A 25394-nucleotide genomic window follows, 5' to 3' on the forward strand; every position below is an offset into this window, starting at 1 on the left:
GATACATAGGTGGGACGACTGTAAAGAAAGAGGCTGGAATGGGAACCCCACCACCAGGAGGTGTGGAGATTGGGCAACAATTGATAATTCTTGCCTCCCAAACGGTCCACCATCATTTGGGTGCACTAGGCTTAGTTTCTCTGTGAGAGGCAGAGCCTGCACATGGAAATGAGGTACCATCAGAGGGGACCGGGCACTACAGGCCCAAAGGGGCTCATTTGATGGCCCCAGCACAGTCCGACCTTGCGACACAAGCCTGCACAGGATCAAGGGATGTGACAAAAGCCCAGGTCACGGAGGCCTGAGGATAATACAGTAGGCATTACTTGCTTTTTCTTCTTTAAAATTTAATCTTTATACTCTATTGCAGCATAGATTATATACAACGTTGTGTTTGTTTGAGTTCTACAGCAACTTGATGCAGTTATAAATGAACCTGTACCTGTGGTATTTCGGATGATTTTCCCTGATAGGTTAATGAAGAATGCTGAGTAGAGTTCTCTGTGCTATCAGGAGGGTTGTCGATGATGAGCACTTTTTGATACGTTAAGTGTGTTTCTGTGAATCCCAACCTTCCACTTCACCTTTCCCCCGTCTCCAGTTTCCCCCTCTGGGAACTCCACGCTTCTTTCTTCCCTCTGTGAACCAGTGTTTCCTTTGTATGCTGCTTCCTTTGTATCCCTATTTAGACTGCACATATAAGAGATAGCTTGGGATTTGTGTCTCGCTGCCTCTTATTTACCAGAATTAGTGAGATCATCAGTGCTCCGTCCATGCTGCTGCAAATAGTATGAGTTCATTTTGTTCTGTGGATGAGTGGTGTTCGAGGGAATGTAGGTAGCAGAACACCTTTCTGCGTTCACCCCGCGCTCGACATGTCGTTCCTTTGTATGTCTTGGCTGTGGTAAAGGGTACCACAACGACCGCTGGGGTGCAAGTGCTTCCTTCCAATGATGCTAGTCTCTGGTTTTACGACCTGCAGCGGGTGTGCCGAATCTCGGGGTCCCTCCAGTGTTTAGTTTGGTAAGCACCTTGCATAATGACCTTCATACCGGCTGTTACCAATTTACGATCCCGGCAACAGCAATGGTAGGCTTCCCTTTGGGGCATGCTCTCTTGAGCACTTAACTCTTTTCGCGTTTGTGAGGACTGCAGCCAGGGAACCCCTCGTCTAGCTTCCTTTGCACTCTCTAATCATGACAGATCCTGAGCACCTTTTCATTTGAATGTGCTGTTTTCTAAAACGCGGGTGAGTACCACTGAGGTCTTGAAAGGTTTCTGCCTGAGAGTCGGGCCTGATTTGAATTCACTTCAGATTACCTAGCCCAGGATATTTCTTGAGGGCAGGGCTGCGTTTGCAAAGCTGCAGGCCGCAGGCATTGTGAGTGATAGGTGCCCTTCGGCACGGTTTGTAAGGTTGTTACGGCAGTGTGCCACAAGGCGGCAGCACTACTCCGTGTCCTCTCTGGTAACTTGGGGAAAGAAAGCCTTAGCGGGGGCCCCGGTGTTGGACGGGACATGGGGAGTCGAAGGTGGCTAAACACACACCCCAGGGCTTGTGTATCCTCGCCTCCTGCCCCTTAACCTGCACTGCCCCACCCCAGGCCACTCGCTAGATTGTAAGTGGGCTACTCGGTGGGTGCCGTGCTTCGCAGGTGGGGCGACTCTACTGAAGTGGGCTGGAGGTGGGAACCTGCCTAGCAGGAGCCGTGCAGACCCGGTTTCCTCACAGCTCTTCCCTCTCAGCTGCTCCACCGTCACTTGGGTACACCAGGCTTTGCTCTCCCGTAGGAGGGCCACGTTGGACCGGGAGACTGTGGTACCACGCAGGGGAGAATGGGCACTAGAGGTCCGAGGGGCCGCTGGTCAGGTGGCACGTCCTCCTCCCTTGCTCCCTCAGCAGCAGCATACTCCAGCCGTGGGACCCAGGCCCGCCGAGGCTCCAGGGGTGTGACTCCAGCCGATGACGTCGCAGAGGCCTGAGGTAAGAGAGGAAAGGCATTTCTTAACCCCTTGCTTGCCTTGTCATTGAATACTCCTTTTCCCTTTCAGCATAGTTCATATACAGCGTTGAGTCTGTTTGAGTTCTACAGCCCCTCGATGCAATTATTAACGGAGCTGTCCCTGGAGCGTTTCGGGTTCTTTGCCCTGTCCGTTAATTGAGGAATGTTTTGTAGCTCTCCCTGTGCTTTCTTTTGGGTTGACCTTGATGAGCACTTTTTGATATGTTCAGTGTGTGTCTGGGAATCCCAGCCTCCTACTTCCCCCTTCCCCAGTCTCCAATATCCCCCTCTGAGAACTCCACGCTTCTCTCTTCCCTTTGTGAACCTGTGTTTCCTTTGTATGCTGCTTCCTTTGTATCCCTATTTAGACCGCACATATAAGAGATAGCTTGGGATTTTTGTCTCGCTGCCTCTTATTTACCAGAATTAGTGAGATCATCACTGCTCCATCCATGATGCTGCAAATAGTATGAGTTCGTTTTGTTCTGTGGATGAGTGGTAGTCGAGGGAATGTACGTAGCAGAACACCTTTCTGCGTTCACCCCGCGCTCGACATGTCGTTCCTTTGTATGTCTTGGCTGTGGTAAAGGGTACCACAACGACCGCTGGGGTGCAAGTGCTTCCTTCCAATGACGCTGGTCTCTGGTTTTACGACCTGCAGCGGGTGTGCCGAATCTCGGGGTCCCTCCAGTGTTTAGTATGGTAAGCACCTTGCATAATGAGCTTTATACCGGCTGTTACCAATTTACGATCCCGGCAGCAGCAATGGTAGGCTTCCCTTTGGGGCATGCTCTCTTCAGCACTTAAGGCTTTTAGTGTTCGTGAGGACTGCAGCCAGGGAACCCCTCGTCTAGCTTCCTTTGCACTCTCTAATCATGACAGATCCTGAGCGTCTTTTCATTTGAATGTACTGTTTTCTAAAACGCGGGTGAGTACCACTGAGGTCTTGAAAGGTTTCTGCCTGAGAGTCGGGCCTGATTCGAATTCACTTCAGATTACCTAGCCCAGGATATTTCTTGAGGGCAGGGCTGCGTTTGCAAAGCTGCAGGCCGCAGGCACTGTGAGTGATGGGTGCCCTTCGGCACGGTTTGTAAGGTTGTTACGGCAGTGTGCCACAAGGCGGCAGCACTACTCCGTGTCCTCTCTGGTAACTTGGGGAAAGAAAGCCTTAGCGGTTGTCCCGATGTTGGACGGGACACGGGGAGTCGAAGGTGGCTAAACACACACCCCAGGGCTTGTGTATCCTCGCCTCCTGCCCCTTAACCTGCACTGCCCCACCCCAGGCCTTTCGCTAGATTGTAAGTGGGCTACTCGGTGGGTGCCGTGCTTCGCAGGTGGGGCGACTCTAAAGAAGTGGGCTGGAGGTGGGAACCTGCCTAGCAGGAGCCGTGCAGACCCGGTTTCCTCACAGCTCGTCCCTCTCAGCTGCTCCACCGTCACTTGGGTACACCAGGCTTTGCTTACCCGTAGGAGGGCCACGTTGGACCGGGAGACTGTGGTACCACGCAGGGGAGAATGGGCACTAGAGGTCCGAGGGGCCGCTGGTCAGGTGGCACGTCCTCCTCCCTTGCTCCCTCAGCAGCAGCATACTCCAGCCGTGGGACCCAGGCCCGCCGAGGCTCCAGGGGTGTGACTCCAGCCTATGACATCACAGAGGCCGGAGGTAAGAGAGGAAAGGCATTTCTTAACCCCTTGCTTGCCTTGTCATTGAATACTCCTTTTCCCTTTCAGCATAGTTTATATACAACGTTGCGTCTCTTTGAGTTCGACAGCCCCTCGATGCAATTATTAACGGAGCTGTCCCTGGAGCGTTTCGGGTTCTTTGCCCTGTCAGTTAATTGAGGAATGTTTTGTAGCTCTCCCTGTGCTTTCTTTTGGGTCGACCTTGATGAGCACTTTTTGATATGTTCAGTGTGTGTCTGGGAATCCCAGCCTCCTACTTCCCCCTTCCCCAGTCTCCAATATCCCCCTCTGAGAACTCCACGCTTCTCTCTTCCCTTTGTGAACCTGTGTTTCCTTTGTATGCTGCTTCCTTTGTATCCCTATTTAGACCGCACATATAAGAGATAGCTTGGGATTTTTGTCTCGCTGCCTCTTATTTACCAGAATTAGTGAGATCATCACTGCTCCATCCATGATGCTGCAAATAGTATGAGTTCGTTTTGTTCTGTGGATGAGTGGTAGTCGAGGGAATGTACGTAGCAGAACACCTTTCTGCGTTCACCCCGCGCTCGACATGTCGTTCCTTTGTATGTCTTGGCTGTGGTAAAGGGTACCACAACGACCGCTGGGGTGCAAGTGCTTCCTTCCAATGATGCTGGTCTCTGGTTTTACGACCTGCAGCGGGTGTGCCGAATCTCGGGGTCCCTCCAGTGTTTAGTATGGTAAGCACCTTGCATAATGAGCTTTATACCGGCTGTTACCAATTTACGATCCCGGCAACAGCAATGGTAGGCTTCCCTTTGGGGCATGCTCTCTTCAGCACTTAAGGCTTTTAGTGTTCGTGAGCACTGCAGCCAGGGAACCCCTCGTCTAGCTTCCTTTGCACTCTCTAATCATGACAGATCCTGAGCGTCTTTTCATTTGAATGTACTGTTTTCTAAAACGCGGGTGAGTACCACTGAGGTCTTGAAAGGTTTCTGCCTGAGAGTCGGGCCTGATTTGAATTCACTTCAGATTACCTAGCCCAGGATATTTCTTGAGGGCAGGGCTGCGTTTGCAAAGCTGCAGGCCGCAGGCACTGTGAGTGATGGGTGCCCTTCGGCACGGTTTGTAAGGTTGTTACGGCAGTGTGCCACAAGGCGGCAGCACTACTCCGTGTCCTCTCTGGTAACTTGGGGAAAGAACGCCCTAGCGGGGGTCCCGGTGTTGGACGGGACATGGGGAGTCGAACGTGGCTAAACACACACCCCAGGGCTTGTGTATCCTCGCCTCCTGCCCCTTAACCTGCACTGCCCCACCCCAGGCCACTCGCTAGATTGTAAGTGGGCTACTCGGTGGGTGCCGTGCTTCGCAGGTGGGGCGACTCTAATGAAGTGGGCTGGAGGTGGGAACCTGCCTAGCAGGAGCCGTGCAGACCCGGTTTCCTCACAGCTCTTCCCTCTCAGCTGCTCCACCGTCACTTGGGTACACCAGGCTTTGCTTACCCGTAGGAGGGCCACGTTGGACCGGGAGACTGTGGTACCACGCAGGGGAGAATGGGCACTAGAGGTCCGAGGGGCCGCTGGTCAGGTGGCACGTCCTCCTCCCTTGCTCCCTCAGCAGCAGCATACTCCAGCCGTGGGACCCAGGCCCGCCGAGGCTCCAGGGGTGTGACTCCACCCGGTGACGTCGCAGAGGCCTGAGGTAAGAGAGGAAAGGCATTTCTTAACCCCTTCCTTGCCTTGTCATTGAATACTCCTTTTCCCTTTCAGCATAGTTTATATACAACGTTGCGTCTGTTTGAGTTCTACAGCCCCTCGATGCAATTATTAACGGAGCTGTCCCTGGAGCGTTTCGGGTTCTTTGCCCTGTCAGTTTATTGAGGAATGTTTTCTAGCACTCCCTGTGCTTTCGGGTGGGTCGCCCTTGATGAGCACTTTTTGATACGTTAACTGTGTGTCTGGGAATCCCAGCCTCCTACTTCCCCCTTCCCCAGTCTCCAATATCCCCCTCTGAGAACTCCACGCTTCTCTCTTCCCTTTGTGAACCTGTGTTTCCTTTGTATGCTGCTTCCTTTGTATCCCTATTTAGACTGCACATATAAGAGATAGCTTGGGATTTGTGTCTCGCTGCCTCTTAATCACCAGAATTAGTGAGATCATCAGTGCTCCATCCATGCTGCTGCAAATAGTATGAGTTCATTTTGTTCTGTGGATGAGTGGTAGTCGAGGGAATGTAGGTATCAGAACAGCTTTCTGCGTTCACCCCGCGTTCGACATGTCGTTCCTTTGTATGTCTTGGCTGTGGTAAAGGGTACCACAACGACCGCTGGGGTGCAAGTGCTTCCTTCCAATGATGCTAGTCTCTGGTTTTACGACCTGCAGCGGGTGTGCCGAATCTCGGGGTCCCTCCAGTGTTTAGTTTGGTAAGCACCTTGCATAATGAGCTTTATACCGGCTGTTACCAATTTACGATCCCGGCAACAGCAATGGTAGGCTTCCCTTTGGGGCATGCTCTCTTCAGCACTTAAGGCTTTTAGTGTTCGTGAGGACTGCAGCCAGGGAACCCCTCGTCTAGCTTCCTTTGCACTCTCTAATCATGACAGATCCTGAGCGTCTTTTCATTTGAATGTACTGTTTTCTAAAACGCGGGTGAGTACCACTGAGGTCTTGAAAGGTTTCTGCCTGAGAGTCGGGCCTGATTTGAATTCACTTCAGATTACCTAGCCCAGGATATTTCTTGAGGGCAGGGCTGCGTTTGCAAAGCTGCAGGCCGCAGGCACTGTGAGTGATGGGTGCCCTTCGGCACGGTTTGTAAGGTTGTTACGGCAGTGTGCCACAAGGCGGCAGCACTACTCCGTGTCCTCTCTGGTAACTTGGGGAAAGAAAGCCTTAGCGGTTGTCCCGATGTTGGACGGGACACGGGGAGTCGAAGGTGGCTAAACACACACCCCAGGGCTTGTGTATCCTCGCCTCCTGCCCCTTAACCTGCACTGCCCCACCCCAGGCCTTTCGCTAGATTGTAAGTGGGCTACTCGGTGGGTGCCGTGCTTCGCAGGTGGGGCGACTCTAAAGAAGTGGGCTGGAGGTGGGAACCTGCCTAGCAGGAGCCGTGCAGACCCGGTTTCCTCACAGCTCGTCCCTCTCAGCTGCTCCACCGTCACTTGGGTACACCAGGCTTTGCTTACCCGTAGGAGGGCCACGTTGGACCGGGAGACTGTGGTACCACGCAGGGGAGAATGGGCACTAGAGGTCCGAGGGGCCGCTGGTCAGGTGGCACGTCCTCCTCCCTTGCTCCCTCAGCAGCAGCATACTCCAGCCGTGGGACCCAGGCCCGCCGAGGCTCCAGGGGTGTGACTCCAGCCTATGACATCACAGAGGCCGGAGGTAAGAGAGGAAAGGCATTTCTTAACCCCTTGCTTGCCTTGTCATTGAATACTCCTTTTCCCTTTCAGCATAGTTTATATACAACGTTGCGTCTCTTTGAGTTCGACAGCCCCTCGATGCAATTATTAACGGAGCTGTCCCTGGAGCGTTTCGGGTTCTTTGCCCGGTCAGTTAATTGAGGAATGTTTTGTAGCTCTCCCTGTGCTTTCTTTTGGGTTGACCTTGATGAGCACTTTTTGATATGTTCAGTGTGTGTCTGGGAATCCCAGCCTCCTACTTCCCCCTTCCCCAGTCTCCAATATCCCCCTCTGAGAACTCCACGCTTCTCTCTTCCCTTTGTGAACCTGTGTTTCCTTTGTATGCTGCTTCCTTTGTATCCCTATTTAGACTGCACATATAAGAGATAGCTTGGGATTTTTGTTTCGCTGCTTCTTATTTACCAGAATTAGTGAGATCATCAGTGCTCCATCCATGATGCTGCAAATAGTATGAGTTCGTTTTGTTCTGTGGATGAGTGGTAGTCGAGGGAATGTAGGTAGCAGAACACCTTTCTGCGTTCACCCCGCGCTCGACATGTCGTTCCTTTGTATGTCTTGGCTGTGGTAAAGGGTACCACAACGACCGCTGGGGTGCAAGTGCTTCCTTCCAATGATGCTGGTCTCTGGTTTTACGACCTGCAGCGGGTGTGCCGAATCTCGGGGTCCCTCCAGTGTTTAGTATGGTAAGCACCTTGCATAATGAGCTTTATACCGGCTGTTACCAATTTACGATCCCGGCAACAGCAATGGTAGGCTTCCCTTTGGGGCATGCTCTCTTCAGCACTTAAGGCTTTTAGTGTTCGTGAGGACTGCAGCCAGGGAACCCCTCGTCTAGCTTCCTTTGCACTCTCTAATCATGACAGATCCTGAGCGTCTTTTCATTTGAATGTACTGTTTTCTAAAACGCGGGTGAGTACCACTGAGGTCTTGAAAGGTTTCTGCCTGAGAGTCGGGCCTGTTTTGAATTCACTTCAGATTACCTAGCCCAGGATATTTCTTGAGGGCAGGGCTGCGTTTGCAAAGCTGCAGGCCGCAGGCACTGTGAGTGATGGGTGCCCTTCGGCACGGTTTGTAAGGTTGTTACGGCAGTGTGCCACAAGGCGGCAGCACTACTCCGTGTCCTCTCTGGTAACTTGGGGAAAGAAAGCCTTAGCGGTTGTCCCGATGTTGGACGGGACATGGGGAGTCGAAGGTGGCTAAACACACACCCCAGGGCTTGTGTATCCTCGCCTCCTGCCCCTTAACCTGCACTGCCCCACCCCAGGCCTTTCGCTAGATTGTAAGTGGGCTACTCGGTGGGTGCCGTGCTTCGCAGGTGGGGCGACTCTAAAGAAGTGGGCTGGAGGTGGGAACCTGCCTAGCAGGAGCCGTGCAGACCCGGTTTCCTCACAGCTCGTCCCTCTCAGCTGCTCCACCGTCACTTGGGTACACCAGGCTTTGCTTACCCGTAGGAGGGCCACGTTGGACCGGGAGACTGTGGTACCACGCAGGGGAGAATGGGCACTAGAGGTCCGAGGGGCCGCTGGTCAGGTGGCACGTCCTCCTCCCTTGCTCCCTCAGCAGCAGCATACTCCAGCCGTGGGACCCAGGCCCGCCGAGGCTCCAGGGGTGTGACTCCAGCCTATGACATCACAGAGGCCGGAGGTAAGAGAGGAAAGGCATTTCTTAACCCCTTGCTTGCCTTGTCATTGAATACTCCTTTTCCCTTTCAGCATAGTTTATATACAACGTTGCGTCTCTTTGAGTTCGACAGCCCCTCGATGCAATTATTAACGGAGCTGTCCCTGGAGCGTTTCGGGTTCTTTGCCCTGTCCGTTAATTGAGGAATGTTTTGTAGCTCTCCCTGTGCTTTCTTTTGGGTCGACCTTGATGAGCACTTTTTGATATGTTCAGTGTGTGTCTGGGAATCCCAGCCTCCTACTTCCCCCTTCCCCAGTCTCCAATATCCCCCTCTGAGAACTCCACGCTTCTCTCTTCCCTTTGTGAACCTGTGTTTCCTTTGTATGCTGCTTCCTTTGTATCCCTATTTAGACTGCACATATAAGAGATAGCCTGGGATTTGTGTCTCGCTGCCTCTAATTTACCAGAATTAGTGAGATCATCACTGCTCCATCCATGATGCTGCAAATAGTATGAGTTCGTTTTGTTCTGTGGATGAGTGGTAGTCGAGGGAATGTACGTAGCAGAACACCTTTCTGCGTTCACCCCGCGCTCGACATGTCGTTCCTTTGTATGTCTTGGCTGTGGTAAAGGGTACCACAACGACCGCTGGGGTGCAAGTGCTTCCTTCCAATGACGCTAGTCTCTGGTTTTACGACCTGCAGCGGGTGTGCCGAATCTCGGGGTCCCTCCAGTGTTTAGTATGGTAAGCACCTTGCATAATGAGCTTTATACCGGCTGTTACCAATTTACGATCCCGGCAACAGCAATGGTAGGCTTCCCTTTGGGGCATGCTCTCTTCAGCACTTAAGGCTTTTAGTGTTCGTGAGGACTGCAGCCAGGGAACCCCTCGTCTAGCTTCCTTTGCACTCTCTAATCATGACAGATCCTGAGCGTCTTTTCATTTGAATGTACTGTTTTCTAAAACGCGGGTGAGTACCACTGAGGTCTTGAAAGGTTTCTGCCTGAGAGTCGGGCCTGATTCGAATTCACTTCAGATTACCTAGCCCAGGATATTTCTTGAGGGCAGGGCTGCGTTTGCAAAGCTGCAGGCCGCAGGCACTGTGAGTGATGGGTGCCCTTCGGCACGGTTTGTAAGGTTGTTACGGCAGTGTGCCACAAGGCGGCAGCACTACTCCGTGTCCTCTCTGGTAACTTGGGGAAAGAAAGCCTTAGCGGTTGTCCCGATGTTGGACGGGACACGGGGAGTCGAAGGTGGCTAAACACACACCCCAGGGCTTGTGTATCCTCGCCTCCTGCCCCTTAACCTGCACTGCCCCACCCCAGGCCTTTCGCTAGATTGTAAGTGGGCTACTCGGTGGGTGCCGTGCTTCGCAGGTGGGGCGACTCTAAAGAAGTGGGCTGGAGGTGGGAACCTGCCTAGCAGGAGCCGTGCAGACCCGGTTTCCTCACAGCTCGTCCCTCTCAGCTGCTCCACCGTCACTTGGGTACACCAGGCTTTGCTTACCCGTAGGAGGGCCACGTTGGACCGGGAGACTGTGGTACCACGCAGGGGAGAATGGGCACTAGAGGTCCGAGGGGCCGCTGGTCAGGTGGCACGTCCTCCTCCCTTGCTCCCTCAGCAGCAGCATACTCCAGCCGTGGGACCCAGGCCCGCCGACGCTCCAGGGGTGTGACTCCAGCCTATGACATCACAGAGGCCGGAGGTAAGAGAGGAAAGGCATTTCTTAACCCCTTGCTTGCCTTGTCATTGAATACTCCTTTTCCCTTTCAGCATAGTTTATATACAACGTTGCGTCTCTTTGAGTTCGACAGCCCCTCGATGCAATTATTAACGGAGCTGTCCCTGGAGCGTTTCGGGTTCTTTGCCCTGTCAGTTAATTGAGGAATGTTTTGTAGCTCTCCCTGTGCTTTCTTTTGGGTCGACCTTGATGAGCACTTTTTGATATGTTCAGTGTGTGTCTGGGAATCCCAGCCTCCTACTTCCCCCTTCCCCAGTCTCCAATATCCCCCTCTGAGAACTCCACGCTTCTCTCTTCCCTTTGTGAACCTGTGTTTCCTTTGTATGCTGCTTCCTTTGTATCCCTATTTAGACCGCACATATAAGAGATAGCTTGGGATTTTTGTCTCGCTGCCTCTTATTTACCAGAATTAGTGAGATCATCAGTGCTCCATCCATGATGCTGCAAATAGTATGAGTTCGTTTTGTTCTGTGGATGAGTGGTAGTCGAGGGAATGTAGGTAGCAGAACACCTTTCTGCGTTCACCCCGCGCTCGACATGTCGTTCCTTTGTATGTCTTGGCTGTGGTAAAGGGTACCACAACGACCGCTGGGGTGCAAGTGCTTCCTTCCAATGATGCTGGTCTCTGGTTTTACGACCTGCAGCGGGTGTGCCGAATCTCGGGGTCCCTCCAGTGTTTAGTATGGTAAGCACCTTGCATAATGAGCTTTATACCGGCTGTTACCAATTTACGATCCCGGCAACAGCAATGGTAGGCTTCCCTTTGGGGCATGCTCTCTTCAGCACTTAAGGCTTTTAGTGTTCGTGAGCACTGCAGCCAGGGAACCCCTCGTCTAGCTTCCTTTGCACTCTCTAATCATGACAGATCCTGAGCGTCTTTTCATTTGAATGTACTGTTTTCTAAAACGCGGGTGAGTACCACTGAGGTCTTGAAAGGTTTCTGCCTGAGAGTCGGGCCTGATTTGCAATTCACTTCAGATTACCTAGCCCAGGATATTTCTTGAGGGCAGGGCTGCGTTTGCAAAGCTGCAGGCCGCAGGCACTGTGAGTGATGGGTGCCCTTCGGCACGGTTTGTAAGGTTGTTACGGCAGTGTGCCACAAGGCGGCAGCACTACTCCGTGTCCTCTCTGGTAACTTGGGGAAAGAAAGCCTTAGCGGTTGTCCCGATGTTGGACGGGACATGGGGAGTCGAAGGTGGCTAAACACACACCCCAGGGCTTGTGTATCCTCGCCTCCTGCCCCTTAACCTGCACTGCCCCACCCCAGGCCTTTCGCTAGATTGTAAGTGGGCTACTCGGTGGGTGCCGTGCTTCGCAGGTGGGGCGACTCTAAAGAAGTGGGCTGGAGGTGGGAACCTGCCTAGCAGGAGCCGTGCAGACCCGGTTTCCTCACAGCTCGTCCCTCTCAGCTGCTCCACCGTCACTTGGGTACACCAGGCTTTGCTTACCCGTAGGAGGGCCACGTTGGACCGGGAGACTGTGGTACCACGCAGGGGAGAATGGGCACTAGAGGTCCGAGGGGCCGCTGGTCAGGTGGCACGTCCTCCTCCCTTGCTCCCTCAGCAGCAGCATACTCCAGCCGTGGGACCCAGGCCCGCCGAGGCTCCAGGGGTGTGACTCCAGCCTATGACATCACAGAGGCCGGAGGTAAGAGAGGAAAGGCATTTCTTAACCCCTTGCTTGCCTTGTCATTGAATACTCCTTTTCCCTTTCAGCATAGTTTATATACAACGTTGCGTCTCTTTGAGTTCGACAGCCCCTCGATGCAATTATTAACGGAGCTGTCCCTGGAGCGTTTCGGGTTCTTTGCCCTGTCCGTTAATTGAGGAATGTTTTGTAGCTCTCCCTGTGCTTTCTTTTGGGTCGACCTTGATGAGCACTTTTTGATATGTTCAGTGTGTGTCCGGGAATCCCAGCCTCCTACTTCCCCCTTCCCCAGTCTCCAATATCCCCCTCTGAGAACTCCACGCTTCTCTCTTCCCTTTGTGAACCTGTGTTTCCTTTGTATGCTGCTTCCTTTGTATCCCTATTTAGACCGCACATATAAGAGATAGCTTGGGATTTTTGTCTCGCTGCCTCTTATTTACCAGAATTAGTGAGATCATCAGTGCTCCATCCATGATGCTGCAAATAGTATGAGTTCGTTTTGTTCTGTGGATGAGTGGTAGTCGAGGGAATGTAGGTAGCAGAACACCTTTCTGCGTTCACCCCGCGCTCGACATGTCGTTCCTTTGTATGTCTTGGCTGTGGTAAAGGGTACCACAACGACCGCTGGGGTGCAAGTGCTTCCTTCCAATGATGCTGGTCTCTGGTTTTACGACCTGCAGCGGGTGTGCCGAATCTCGGGGTCCCTCCAGTGTTTAGTATGGTAAGCACCTTGCATAATGAGCTTTATACCGGCTGTTACCAATTTACGATCCCGGCAACAGCAATGGTAGGCTTCCCTTTGGGGCATGCTCTCTTCAGCACTTAAGGCTTTTAGTGTTCGTGAGGACTGCAGCCAGGGAACCCCTCGTCTAGCTTCCTTTGCACTCTCTAATCATGACAGATCCTGAGCGTCTTTTCATTTGAATGTACTGTTTTCTAAAACGCGGGTGAGTACCACTGAGGTCTTGAAAGGTTTCTGCCTGAGAGTCGGGCCTGATTTCGAATTCACTTCAGATTACCTAGCCCAGGATATTTCTTGAGGGCAGGGCTGCGTTTGCAAAGCTGCAGGCCGCAGGCACTGTGAGTGATGGGTGCCCTTCGGCACGGTTTGTAAGGTTGTTACGGCAGTGTGCCACAAGGCGGCAGCACTACTCCGTGTCCTCTCTGGTAACTTGGGGAAAGAAAGCCTTAGCGGTTGTCCCGATGTTGGACGGGACATGGGGAGTCGAAGGTGGCTAAACACACACCCCAGGGCTTGTGTATCCTCGCCTCCTGCCCCTTAACCTGCACTGCCCCACCCCAGGCCTTTCGCTAGATTGTAAGTGGGCTACTCGGTGGGTGCCGTGCTTCGCAGGTGGGGCGACTCTAAAGAAGTGGGCTGGAGGTGGGAACCTGCCTAGCAGGAGCCGTGCAGACCCGGTTTCCTCACAGCTCGTCCCTCTCAGCTGCTCCACCGTCACTTGGGTACACCAGGCTTTGCTTACCCGTAGGAGGGCCACGTTGGACCGGGAGACTGTGGTACCACGCAGGGGAGAATGGGCACTAGAGGTCCGAGGGGCCGCTGGTCAGGTGGCACGTCCTCCTCCCTTGCTCCCTCAGCAGCAGCATACTCCAGCCGTGGGACCCAGGCCCGCCGACGCTCCAGGGGTGTGACTCCAGCCTATGACATCACAGAGGCCGGAGGTAAGAGAGGAAAGGCATTTCTTAACCCCTTGCTTGCCTTGTCATTGAATACTCCTTTTCCCTTTCAGCATAGTTTATATACAACGTTGCGTATGTTTGAGTTCTACAGCCCCTCGATGCAATTATTAACGGAGCTGTCCCTGGAGCGTTTCGGATTCTTTGCCCTGTCAGTTTATTGAGGAATGTTTTCTAGCACTCCCTGTGCTTTCTTTTGGGTCGACCTTGATGAGCACTTTTTGATATGTTCAGTGTGTGTCTGGGAATCCCAGCCTCCTACTTCCCCCTTCCCCAGTCTCCAATATCCCCCTCTGAGAACTCCACGCTTCTCTCTTCCCTTTGTGAACCTGTGTTTCCTTTGTATGCTGCTTCCTTTGTATCCCTATTTAGACTGCACATATAAGAGATAGCCTGGGATTTGTGTCTCGCTGCCTCTTAATCACCAGAATTAGTGAGATCATCAGTGCTCCATCCATGCTGCTGCAAATAGTATGAGTTCGTTTTGTTCTGTGGATGAGTGGTAGTCGAGGGAATGTAGGTAGCAGAACACCTTTCTGCGTTCACCCCGCGCTCGACATGTCGTTCCTTTGTATGTCTTGGCTGTGGTAAAGGGTACCACAACGACCGCTGGGGTGCAAGTGCTTCCTTCCAATGACGGCTAGTCTCTGGTTTTACGACCTGCAGCGGGTGTGCCGAATCTCGGGGTCCCTCCAGTGTTTAGTATGGTAAGCACCTTGCATAATGAGCTTTATACCGGCTGTTACCAATTTACGATCCCGGCAACAGCAATGGTAGGCTTCCCTTTGGGGCATGCTCTCTTCAGCACTTAAGGCTTTTAGTGTTCGTGAGGACTGCAGCCAGGGAACCCCTCGTCTAGCTTCCTTTGCACTCTCTAATCATGACAGATCCTGAGCGTCTTTTCATTTGAATGTACTGTTTTCTAAAACGCGGGTGAGTACCACTGAGGTCTTGAAAGGTTTCTGCCTGAGAGTCGGGCCTGATTTTGAATTCACTTCAGATTACCTAGCCCAGGATATTTCTTGAGGGCAGGGCTGCGTTTGCAAAGCTGCAGGCCGCAGGCACTGTGAGTGATGGGTGCCCTTCGGCACGGTTTGTAAGGTTGTTACGGCAGTGTGCCACAAGGCGGCAGCACTACTCCGTGTCCTCTCTGGTAACTTGGGGAAAGAAAGCCTTAGCGGTTGTCCCGATGTTGGACGGGACACGGGGAGTCGAAGGTGGCTAAACACACACCCCAGGGCTTGTGTATCCTCGCCTCCTGCCCCTTAACCTGCACTGCCCCACCCCAGGCCTTTCGCTAGATTGTAAGTGGGCTACTCGGTGGGTGCCGTGCTTCGCAGGTGGGGCGACTCTAAAGAAGTGGGCTGGAGGTGGGAACCTGCCTAGCAGGAGCCGTGCAGACCCGGTTTCCTCACAGCTCGTCCCTCTCAGCTGCTCCACCGTCACTTGGGTACACCAGGCTTTGCTTACCCGTAGGAGGGCCACGTTGGACCGGGAGACTGTGGTACCACGCAGGGGAGAATGGGCACTAGAGGTCCGAGGGGCCGCTGGTCAGGTGGCACGTCCTCCTCCCTTGCTCCCTCAGCAGCAGCATACTCCAGCCGTGGGACCCAGGCCCGCCGAGGCTCCAGGGGTGTGACTCCAGCCTATGACATCACAGAGGCCGGAGGTAAGAGAGGAAAGGCATTTCTTAACCCCTTGCTTGCCTTGTCATTGAATACTCCTTTTCCCTTTCAGCATAGTTTATATACAACGTTGCGTCTCTTTGAGTTCGACAGCCCCTCGATGCAATTATTAACGGAGCTGTCCCTGGAGCGTTTCGGGTTCTTTGCCCTGTCAGTTAATTGAGGAATGTTTTGTAGCTCTCCCTGTGCTTTCTTTTGGGTCGACCTTGATGAGCACTTTTTGATATGTTCAGTGTGTGTCTGGGAATCCCAGCCTCCTACTTCCCCCTTCCCCAGTCTCCAATATCCCCCTCTGAGAACTCCACGCTTCTCTCTTCCCTTTGTGAACCTGTGTTTCCTTTGTATGCTGCTTCCTTTGTATCCCTATTTAGACTGCACATATAAGAGATAGCTTGGGATTTTTGTTTCGCTGCTTCTTATTTACCAGAATTAGTGAGATCATCAGTGCTCCATCCATGATGCTGCAAATAGTATGAGTTCGTTTTGTTCTGTGGATGAGTGGTAGTCGAGGGAATGTACGTAGCAGAACACCTTTCTGCGTTCACCCCGCGCTCGACATGTCGTTCCTTTGTATGTCTTGGCTGTGGTAAAGGGTACCACAACGACCGCTGGGGTGCAAGTGCTTCCTTCCAATGATGCTAGTCTCTGGTTTTACGACCTGCAGCGGGTGTGCCGAATCTCGGGGTCCCTCCAGTGTTTAGTATGGTAAGCACCTTGCATAATGAGCTTTATACCGGCTGTTACCAATTTACGATCCCGGCAACAGCAATGGTAGGCTTCCCTTTGGGGCATGCTCTCTTCAGCACTTAAGGCTTTTAGTGTTCGTGAGGACTGCAGCCAGGGAACCCCTCGTCTAGCTTCCTTTGCACTCTCTAATCATGACAGATCCTGAGCGTCTTTTCATTTGAATGTACTGTTTTCTAAAACGCGGGTGAGTACCACTGAGGTCTTGAAAGGTTTCTGCCTGAGAGTCGGGCCTGATTCGAATTCACTTCAGATTACCTAGCCCAGGATATTTCTTGAGGGCAGGGCTGCGTTTGCAAAGCTGCAGGCCGCAGGCACTGTGAGTGATGGGTGCCCTTCGGCACGGTTTGTAAGGTTGTTACGGCAGTGTGCCACAAGGCGGCAGCACTACTCCGTGTCCTCTCTGGTAACTTGGGGAAAGAAAGCCTTAGCGGTTGTCCCGATGTTGGACGGGACACGGGGAGTCGAAGGTGGCTAAACACACACCCCAGGGCTTGTGTATCCTCGCCTCCTGCCCCTTAACCTGCACTGCCCCACCCCAGGCCTTTCGCTAGATTGTAAGTGGGCTACTCGGTGGGTGCCGTGCTTCGCAGGTGGGGCGACTCTAAAGAAGTGGGCTGGAGGTGGGAACCTGCCTAGCAGGAGCCGTGCAGACCCGGTTTCCTCACAGCTCGTCCCTCTCAGCTGCTCCACCGTCACTTGGGTACACCAGGCTTTGCTTACCCGTAGGAGGGCCACGTTGGACCGGGAGACTGTGGTACCACGCAGGGGAGAATGGGCACTAGAGGTCCGAGGGGCCGCTGGTCAGGTGGCACGTCCTCCTCCCTTGCTCCCTCAGCAGCAGCATACTCCAGCCGTGGGACCCAGGCCCGCCGAGGCTCCAGGGGTGTGACTCCAGCCTATGACATCACAGAGGCCGGAGGTAAGAGAGGAAAGGCATTTCTTAACCCCTTGCTTGCCTTGTCATTGAATACTCCTTTTCCCTTTCAGCATAGTTTATATACAACGTTGCGTCTCTTTGAGTTCGACAGCCCCTCGATGCAATTATTAACGGAGCTGTCCCTGGAGCGTTTCGGGTTCTTTGCCCTGTCCGTTAATTGAGGAATGTTTTGTAGCTCTCCCTGTGCTTTCTTTTGGGTCGACCTTGATGAGCACTTTTTGATATGTTCAGTGTGTGTCTGGGAATCCCAGCCTCCTACTTCCCCCTTCCCCAGTCTCCAATATCCCCCTCTGAGAACTCCACGCTTCTCTCTTCCCTCTGTGAACCTGTGTTTCCTTTGTATGCTGCTTCCTTTGTATCCCTATTTAGACTGCACATATAAGAGATAGCCTGGGATTTGTGTCTCGCTGCCTCTAATTTACCAGAATTAGTGAGATCATCACTGCTCCATCCATGATGCTGCAAATAGTATGAGTTCGTTTTGTTCTGTGGATGAGTGGTAGTCGAGGGAATGTACGTAGCAGAACACCTTTCTGCGTTCACCCCGCGCTCGACATGTCGTTCCTTTGTATGTCTTGGCTGTGGTAAAGGGTACCACAACGACCGCTGGGGTGCAAGTGCTTCCTTCCAATGACTGCTAGTCTCTGGTTTTACGACCTGCAGCGGGTGTGCCGAATCTCGGGGTCCCTCCAGTGTTTAGTATGGTAAGCACCTTGCATAATGAGCTTTATACCGGCTGTTACCAATTTACGATCCCGGCAACAGCAATGGTAGGCTTCCCTTTGGGGCATGCTCTCTTCAGCACTTAAGGCTTTTAGTGTTCGTGAGGACTGCAGCCAGGGAACCCCTCGTCTAGCTTCCTTTGCACTCTCTAATCATGACAGATCCTGAGCGTCTTTTCATTTGAATGTACTGTTTTCTAAAACGCGGGTGAGTACCACTGAGGTCTTGAAAGGTTTCTGCCTGAGAGTCGGGCCTGATTCGAATTCACTTCAGATTACCTAGCCCAGGATATTTCTTGAGGGCAGGGCTGCGTTTGCAAAGCTGCAGGCCGCAGGCACTGTGAGTGATGGGTGCCCTTCGGCACGGTTTGTAAGGTTGTTACGGCAGTGTGCCACAAGGCGGCAGCACTACTCCGTGTCCTCTCTGGTAACTTGGGGAAAGAAAGCCTTAGCGGTTGTCCCGATGTTGGACGGGACACGGGGAGTCGAAGGTGGCTAAACACACACCCCAGGGCTTGTGTATCCTCGCCTCCTGCCCCTTAACCTGCACTGCCCCACCCCAGGCCTTTCGCTAGATTGTAAGTGGGCTACTCGGTGGGTGCCGTGCTTCGCAGGTGGGGCGACTCTAAAGAAGTGGGCTGGAGGTGGGAACCTGCCTGGCAGGAGCCGTGCAGACCCGGTTTCCTCACAGCTCGTCCCTCTCAGCTGCTCCACCGTCACTTGGGTACACCAGGCTTTGCTTACCCGTAGGAGGGCCACGTTGGACCGGGAGACTGTGGTACCACGCAGGGGAGAATGGGCACTAGAGGTCCGAGGGGCCGCTGGTCAGGTGGCACGTCCTCCTCCCTTGCTCCCTCAGCAGCAGCATACTCCAGCCGTGGGACCCAGGCCCGCCGACGCTCCAGGGGTGTGACTCCAGCCTATGACATCACAGAGGCCGGAGGTAAGAGAGGAAAGGCATTTCTTAACCCCTTGCTTGCCTTGTCATTGAATACTCCTTTTCCCTTTCAGCATAGTTTATATACAACGTTGCGTCTCTTTGAGTTCGACAGCCCCTCGATGCAATTATTAACGGAGCTGTCCCTGGAGCGTTTCGGGTTCTTTGCCCTGTCCGTTAATTGAGGAATGTTTTGTAGCTCTCCCTGTGCTTTCTTTTGGGTTGACCTTGATGAGCACTTTTTGATATGTTCAGTGTGTGTCTGGGAATCCCAGCCTCCTACTTCCCCCTTCCCCAGTCTCCAATATCCCCCTCTGAGAACTCCACGCTTCTCTCTTCCCTCTGTGAACCTGTGTTTCCTTTGTATGCTGCTTCCTTTGTATCCCTATTTAGACCGCACATATAAGAGATAGCTTGGGATTTTTGTTTCGCTGCTTCTTATTTACCAGAATTAGTGAGATCATCAGTGCTCCATCCATGATGCTGCAAATAGTATGAGTTCGTTTTGTTCTGTGGATGAGTGGTAGTCGAGGGAATGTACGTAGCAGAACACCTTTCTGCGTTCACCCCGCGCTCGACATGTCGTTCCTTTGTATGTCTTGGCTGTGGTAAAGGGTACCACAACGACCGCTGGGGTGCAAGTGCTTCCTTCCAATGACGCTGGTCTCTGGTTTTACGACCTGCAGCGGGTGTGCCGAATCTCGGGGTCCCTCCAGTGTTTAGTATGGTAAGCACCTTGCATAATGAGCTTTATACCGGCTGTTACCAATTTACGATCCCGGCAGCAGCAATGGTAGGCTTCCCTTTGGGGCATGCTCTCTTCAGCACTTAAGGCTTTTAGTGTTCGTGAGGACTGCAGCCAGGGAACCCCTCGTCTAGCTTCCTTTGCACTCTCTAATCATGACAGATCCTGAGCGTCTTTTCATTTGAATGTACTGTTTTCTAAAACGCGGGTGAGTACCACTGAGGTCTTGAAAGGTTTCTGCCTGAGAGTCGGGCCTGATTCGAATTCACTTCAGATTACCTAGCCCAGGATATTTCTTGAGGGCAGGGCTGCGTTTGCAAAGCTGCAGGCCGCAGGCACTGTGAGTGATGGGTGCCCTTCGGCACGGTTTGTAAGGTTGTTACGGCAGTGTGCCACAAGGCGGCAGCACTACTCCGTGTCCTCTCTGGTAACTTGGGGAAAGAAAGCCTTAGCGGTTGTCCCGATGTTGGACGGGACACGGGGAGTCGAAGGTGGCTAAACACACACCCCAGGGCTTGTGTATCCTCGCCTCCTGCCCCTTAACCTGCACTGCCCCACCCCAGGCCTTTCGCTAGATTGTAAGTGGGCTACTCGGTGGGTGCCGTGCTTCGCAGGTGGGGCGACTCTAAAGAAGTGGGCTGGAGGTGGGAACCTGCCTAGCAGGAGCCGTGCAGACCCGGTTTCCTCACAGCTCGTCCCTCTCAGCTGCTCCACCGTCACTTGGGTACACCAGGCTTTGCTTACCCGTAGGAGGGCCACGTTGGACCGGGAGACTGTGGTACCACGCAGGGGAGAATGGGCACTAGAGGTCCGAGGGGCCGCTGGTCAGGTGGCACGTCCTCCTCCCTTGCTCCCTCAGCAGCAGCATACTCCAGCCGTGGGACCCAGGCCCGCCGAGGCTCCAGGGGTGTGACTCCAGCCTATGACATCACAGAGGCCGGAGGTAAGAGAGGAAAGGCATTTCTTAACCCCTTGCTTGCCTTGTCATTGAATACTCCTTTTCCCTTTCAGCATAGTTTATATACAACGTTGCGTCTCTTTGAGTTCGACAGCCCCTCGATGCAATTATTAACGGAGCTGTCCCTGGAGCGTTTCGGGTTCTTTGCCCTGTCAGTTAATTGAGGAATGTTTTGTAGCTCTCCCTGTGCTTTCTTTTGGGTCGACCTTGATGAGCACTTTTTGATATGTTCAGTGTGTGTCTGGGAATCCCAGCCTCCTACTTCCCCCTTCCCCAGTCTCCAATATCCCCCTCTGAGAACTCCACGCTTCTCTCTTCCCTCTGTGAACCTGTGTTTCCTTTGTATGCTGCTTCCTTTGTATCCCTATTTAGACTGCACATATAAGAGATAGCCTGGGATTTGTGTCTCGCTGCCTCTAATTTACCAGAATTAGTGAGATCATCACTGCTCCATCCATGATGCTGCAAATAGTATGAGTTCGTTTTGTTCTGTGGATGAGTGGTAGTCGAGGGAATGTACGTAGCAGAACACCTTTCTGCGTTCACCCCGCGCTCGACATGTCGTTCCTTTGTATGTCTTGGCTGTGGTAAAGGGTACCACAACGACCGCTGGGGTGCAAGTGCTTCCTTCCAATGATGCTAGTCTCTGGTTTTACGACCTGCAGCGGGTGTGCCGAATCTCGGGGTCCCTCCAGTGTTTAGTATGGTAAGCACCTTGCATAATGAGCTTTATACCGGCTGTTACCAATTTACGATCCCGGCAGCAGCAATGGTAGGCTTCCCTTTGGGGCATGCTCTCTTCAGCACTTAAGGCTTTTAGTGTTCGTGAGGACTGCAGCCAGGGAACCCCTCGTCTAGCTTCCTTTGCACTCTCTAATCATGACAGATCCTGAGCGTCTTTTCATTTGAATGTACTGTTTTCTAAAACGCGGGTGAGTACCACTGAGGTCTTGAAAGGTTTCTGCCTGAGAGTCGGGCCTGATTTGAATTCACTTCAGATTACCTAGCCCAGGATATTTCTTGAGGGCAGGGCTGCGTTTGCAAAGCTGCAGGCCGCAGGCACTGTGAGTGATGGGTGCCCTTCGGCACGGTTTGTAAGGTTGTTACGGCAGTGTGCCACAAGGCGGCAGCACTACTCCGTGTCCTCTCTGGTAACTTGGGGAAAGAAAGCCTTAGCGGTTGTCCCGATGTTGGACGGGACACGGGGAGTCGAAGGTGGCTAAACACACACCCCAGGGCTTGTGTATCCTCGCCTCCTGCCCCTTAACCTGCACTGCCCCACCCCAGGCCTTTCGCTAGATTGTAAGTGGGCTACTCGGTGGGTGCCGTGCTTCGCAGGTGGGGCGACTCTAAAGAAGTGGGCTGGAGGTGGGAACCTGCCTAGCAGGAGCCGTGCAGACCCGGTTTCCTCACAGCTCGTCCCTCTCAGCTGCTCCACCGTCACTTGGGTACACCAGGCTTTGCTTACCCGTAGGAGGGCCACGTTGGACCGGGAGACTGTGGTACCACGCAGGGGAGAATGGGCACTAGAGGTCCGAGGGGCCGCTGGTCAGGTGGCACGTCCTCCTCCCTTGCTCCCTCAGCAGCAGCATACTCCAGCCGTGGGACCCAGGCCCGCCGACGCTCCAGGGGTGTGACTCCAGCCTATGACATCACAGAGGCCGGAGGTAAGAGAGGAAAGGCATTTCTTAACCCCTTGCTTGCCTTGTCATTGAATACTCCTTTTCCCTTTCAGCATAGTTTATATACAACGTTGCGTCTCTTTGAGTTCGACAGCCCCTCGATGCAATTATTAACGGAGCTGTCCCTGGAGCGTTTCGGGTTCTTTGCCCTGTCAGTTAATTGAGGAATGTTTTGTAGCTCTCCCTGTGCTTTCTTTTGGGTCGACCTTGATGAGCACTTTTTGATATGTTCAGTGTGTGTCTGGGAATCCCAGCCTCCTACTTCCCCCTTCCCCAGTCTCCAATATCCCCCTCTGAGAACTCCACGCTTCTCTCTTCCCTTTGTGAACCTGTGTTTCCTTTGTATGCTGCTTCCTTTGTATCCCTATTTAGACCGCACATATAAGAGATAGCTTGGGATTTTTGTCTCGCTGCCTCTTATTTACCAGAATTAGTGAGATCATCAGTGCTCCATCCATGATGCTGCAAATAGTATGAGTTCGTTTTGTTCTGTGGATGAGTGGTAGTCGAGGGAATGTACGTAGCAGAACACCTTTCTGCGTTCACCCCGCGCTCGACATGTCGTTCCTTTGTATGTCTTGGCTGTGGTAAAGGGTACCACAACGACCGCTGGGGTGCAAGTGCTTCCTTCCAATGCTGCTAGTCTCTGGTTTTACGACCTGCAGCGGGTGTGCCGAATCTCGGGGTCCCTCCAGTGTTTAGTATGGTAAGCACCTTGCATAATGAGCTTTATACCGGCTGTTACCAATTTACGATCCCGGCAACAGCAATGGTAGGCTTCCCTTTGGGGCATGCTCTCTTCAGCACTTAAGGCTTTTAGTGTTCGTGAGCACTGCAGCCAGGGAACCCCTCGTCTAGCTTCCTTTGCACTCTCTAATCATGACAGATCCTGAGCGTCTTTTCATTTGAATGTACTGTTTTCTAAAACGCGGGTGAGTACCACTGAGGTCTTGAAAGGTTTCTGCCTGAGAGTCGGGCCTGATTTTGAATTCACTTCAGATTACCTAGCCCAGGATATTTCTTGAGGGCAGGGCTGCGTTTGCAAAGCTGCAGGCCGCAGGCACTGTGAGTGATGGGTGCCCTTCGGCACGGTTTGTAAGGTTGTTACGGCAGTGTGCCACAAGGCGGCAGCACTACTCCGTGTCCTCTCTGGTAACTTGGGGAAAGAAAGCCTTAGCGGGGGTCCCGGTGTTGGACGGGACACGGGGAGTCGAAGGTGGCTAAACACACACCCCAGGGCTTGTGTATCCTCGCCTCCTGCCCCTTAACCTGCACTGCCCCACCCCAGGCCTATCGCTAGATTGTAAGTGGGCTACTCGGTGGGTGCCGTGCTTCGCAGGTGGGGCGACTCTAAAGAAGTGGGCTGGAGGTGGGAACCTGCCTAGCAGGAGCCGTGCAGACCCGGTTTCCTCACAGCTCGTCCCTCTCAGCTGCTCCACCGTCACTTGGGTACACCAGGCTTTGCTTACCCGTAGGAGGGCCACGTTGGACCGGGAGACTGTGGTACCACGCAGGGGAGAATGGGCACTAGAGGTCCGAGGGGCCGCTGGTCAGGTGGCACGTCCTCCTCCCTTGCTCCCTCAGCAGCAGCATACTCCAGCCGTGGGACCCAGGCCCGCCGAGGCTCCAGGGGTGTGACTCCACCCGGTGACGTCGCAGAGGCCTGAGGTAAGAGAGGAAAGGCATTTCTTAACCCCTTCCTTGCCTTGTCATTGAATACTCCTTTTCCCTTTCAGCATAGTTTATATACAACGTTGCGTCTGTTTGAGTTCTACAGCCCCTCGATGCAATTATTAACGGAGCTGTCCCTGGAGCGTTTCGGGTTCTTTGCCCTGTCAGTTAATTGAGGAATGTTTTCTAGCACTCCCTGTGCTTTCGGGTGGGTCGCCCTTGATGAGCACTTTTTCATACGTTAAGTGTGTGTCTGGGAATCCCAGCCTCCTACTTCCCCCTTCCCCAGTCTCCAATATCCCCCTCTGAGAACTCCACGCTTCTCTCTTCCCTTTGTGAACCTGTGTTTCCTTTGTATGCTGCTTCCTTTGTATCCCTATTTAGACTGCACATATAAGAGATAGCTTGGGATTTGTGTCTCGCTGCCTCTTATTTACCAGAATTAGTGAGATCATCAGTGCTCCATCCATGATGCTGCAAATAGTATGAGTTCGTTTTGTTCTGTGGATGAGTGGTAGTCGAGGGAATGTACGTAGCAGAACACCTTTCTGCGTTCACCCCGCGCTCGACATGTCGTTCCTTTGTATGTCTTGGCTGTGGTAAAGGGTACCACAACGACCGCTGGGGTGCAAGTGCTTCCTTCCAATGATGCTAGTCTCTGGTTTTACGACCTGCAGCGGGTGTGCCGAATCTCGGGGTCCCTCCAGTGTTTAGTTTGGTAAGCACCTTGCATAATGACCTTCATACCGGCTGTTACCAATTTACGATCCCGGCAACAGCAATGGTAGGCTTCCCTTTGGGGCATGCTCTCTTCAGCACTTAAGGCTTTTAGTGTTCGTGAGGACTGCAGCCAGGGAACCCCTCGTCTAGCTTCCTTTGCACTCTCTAATCATGACAGATCCTGAGCGTCTTTTCATTTGAATGTACTGTTTTCTAAAACGCGGGTGAGTACCACTGAGGTCTTGAAAGGTTTCTGCCTGAGAGTCGGGCCTGATTTCGAATTCACTTCAGATTACCTAGCCCAGGATATTTCTTGAGGGCAGGGCTGCGTTTGCAAAGCTGCAGGCCGCAGGCACTGTGAGTGATGGGTGCCCTTCGGCACGGTTTGTAAGGTTGTTACGGCAGTGTGCCACAAGGCGGCAGCACTACTCCGTGTCCTCTCTGGTAACTTGGGGAAAGAAAGCCTTAGCGGTGGTCCCGGTGTTGGACGGGACACGGGGAGTCGAAGGTGGCTAAACACACACCCCAGGGCTTGTGTATCCTCGCCTCCTGCCCCTTAACCTGCACTGCCCCACCCCAGGCCTTTCGCTAGATTGTAAGTGGGCTACTCGGTGGGTGCCGTGCTTCGCAGGTGGGGCGACTCTAAAGAAGTGGGCTGGAGGTGGGAACCTGCCTAGCAGGAGCCGTGCAGACCCGGTTTCCTCACAGCTCGTCCCTCTCAGCTGCTCCACCGTCACTTGGGTACACCAGGCTTTGCTTACCCGTAGGAGGGCCACGTTGGACCGGGAGACTGTGGTACCACGCAGGGGAGAATG

General features: G+C 53.1%; 1 long non-coding RNA gene across 2 annotated transcripts; it reads left to right on the top strand.

Annotated features, from left to right (window-relative positions):
* Positions 1-1711: 1711 nt before the first annotated feature.
* On the top strand, positions 1712-25388 carry LOC116762293. Of its 2 annotated transcripts, none has more exons than XR_004352236.1 (15): positions 1712-1984; positions 3474-3666; positions 5156-5348; positions 6838-7030; positions 8520-8712; positions 10202-10394; positions 11885-12077; positions 13568-13760; positions 15252-15444; positions 16934-17126; positions 18617-18809; positions 20299-20491; positions 21981-22173; positions 23664-23856; positions 25347-25388. It is a non-coding gene; the product is annotated as an uncharacterized LOC116762293 (long non-coding RNA). The 2 variants fall into 2 exon arrangements; XR_004352237.1 differs by having other exon boundaries at positions 3583-3666.
* The last annotated feature ends 6 nt before the right edge of the window (positions 25389-25394 follow it).

Source organism: Phocoena sinus, chromosome 11 (genome assembly GCF_008692025.1).
Source record: "Phocoena sinus isolate mPhoSin1 chromosome 11, mPhoSin1.pri, whole genome shotgun sequence".
NCBI classification, from domain to species: Eukaryota; Metazoa; Chordata; class Mammalia; order Artiodactyla; family Phocoenidae; genus Phocoena; species Phocoena sinus.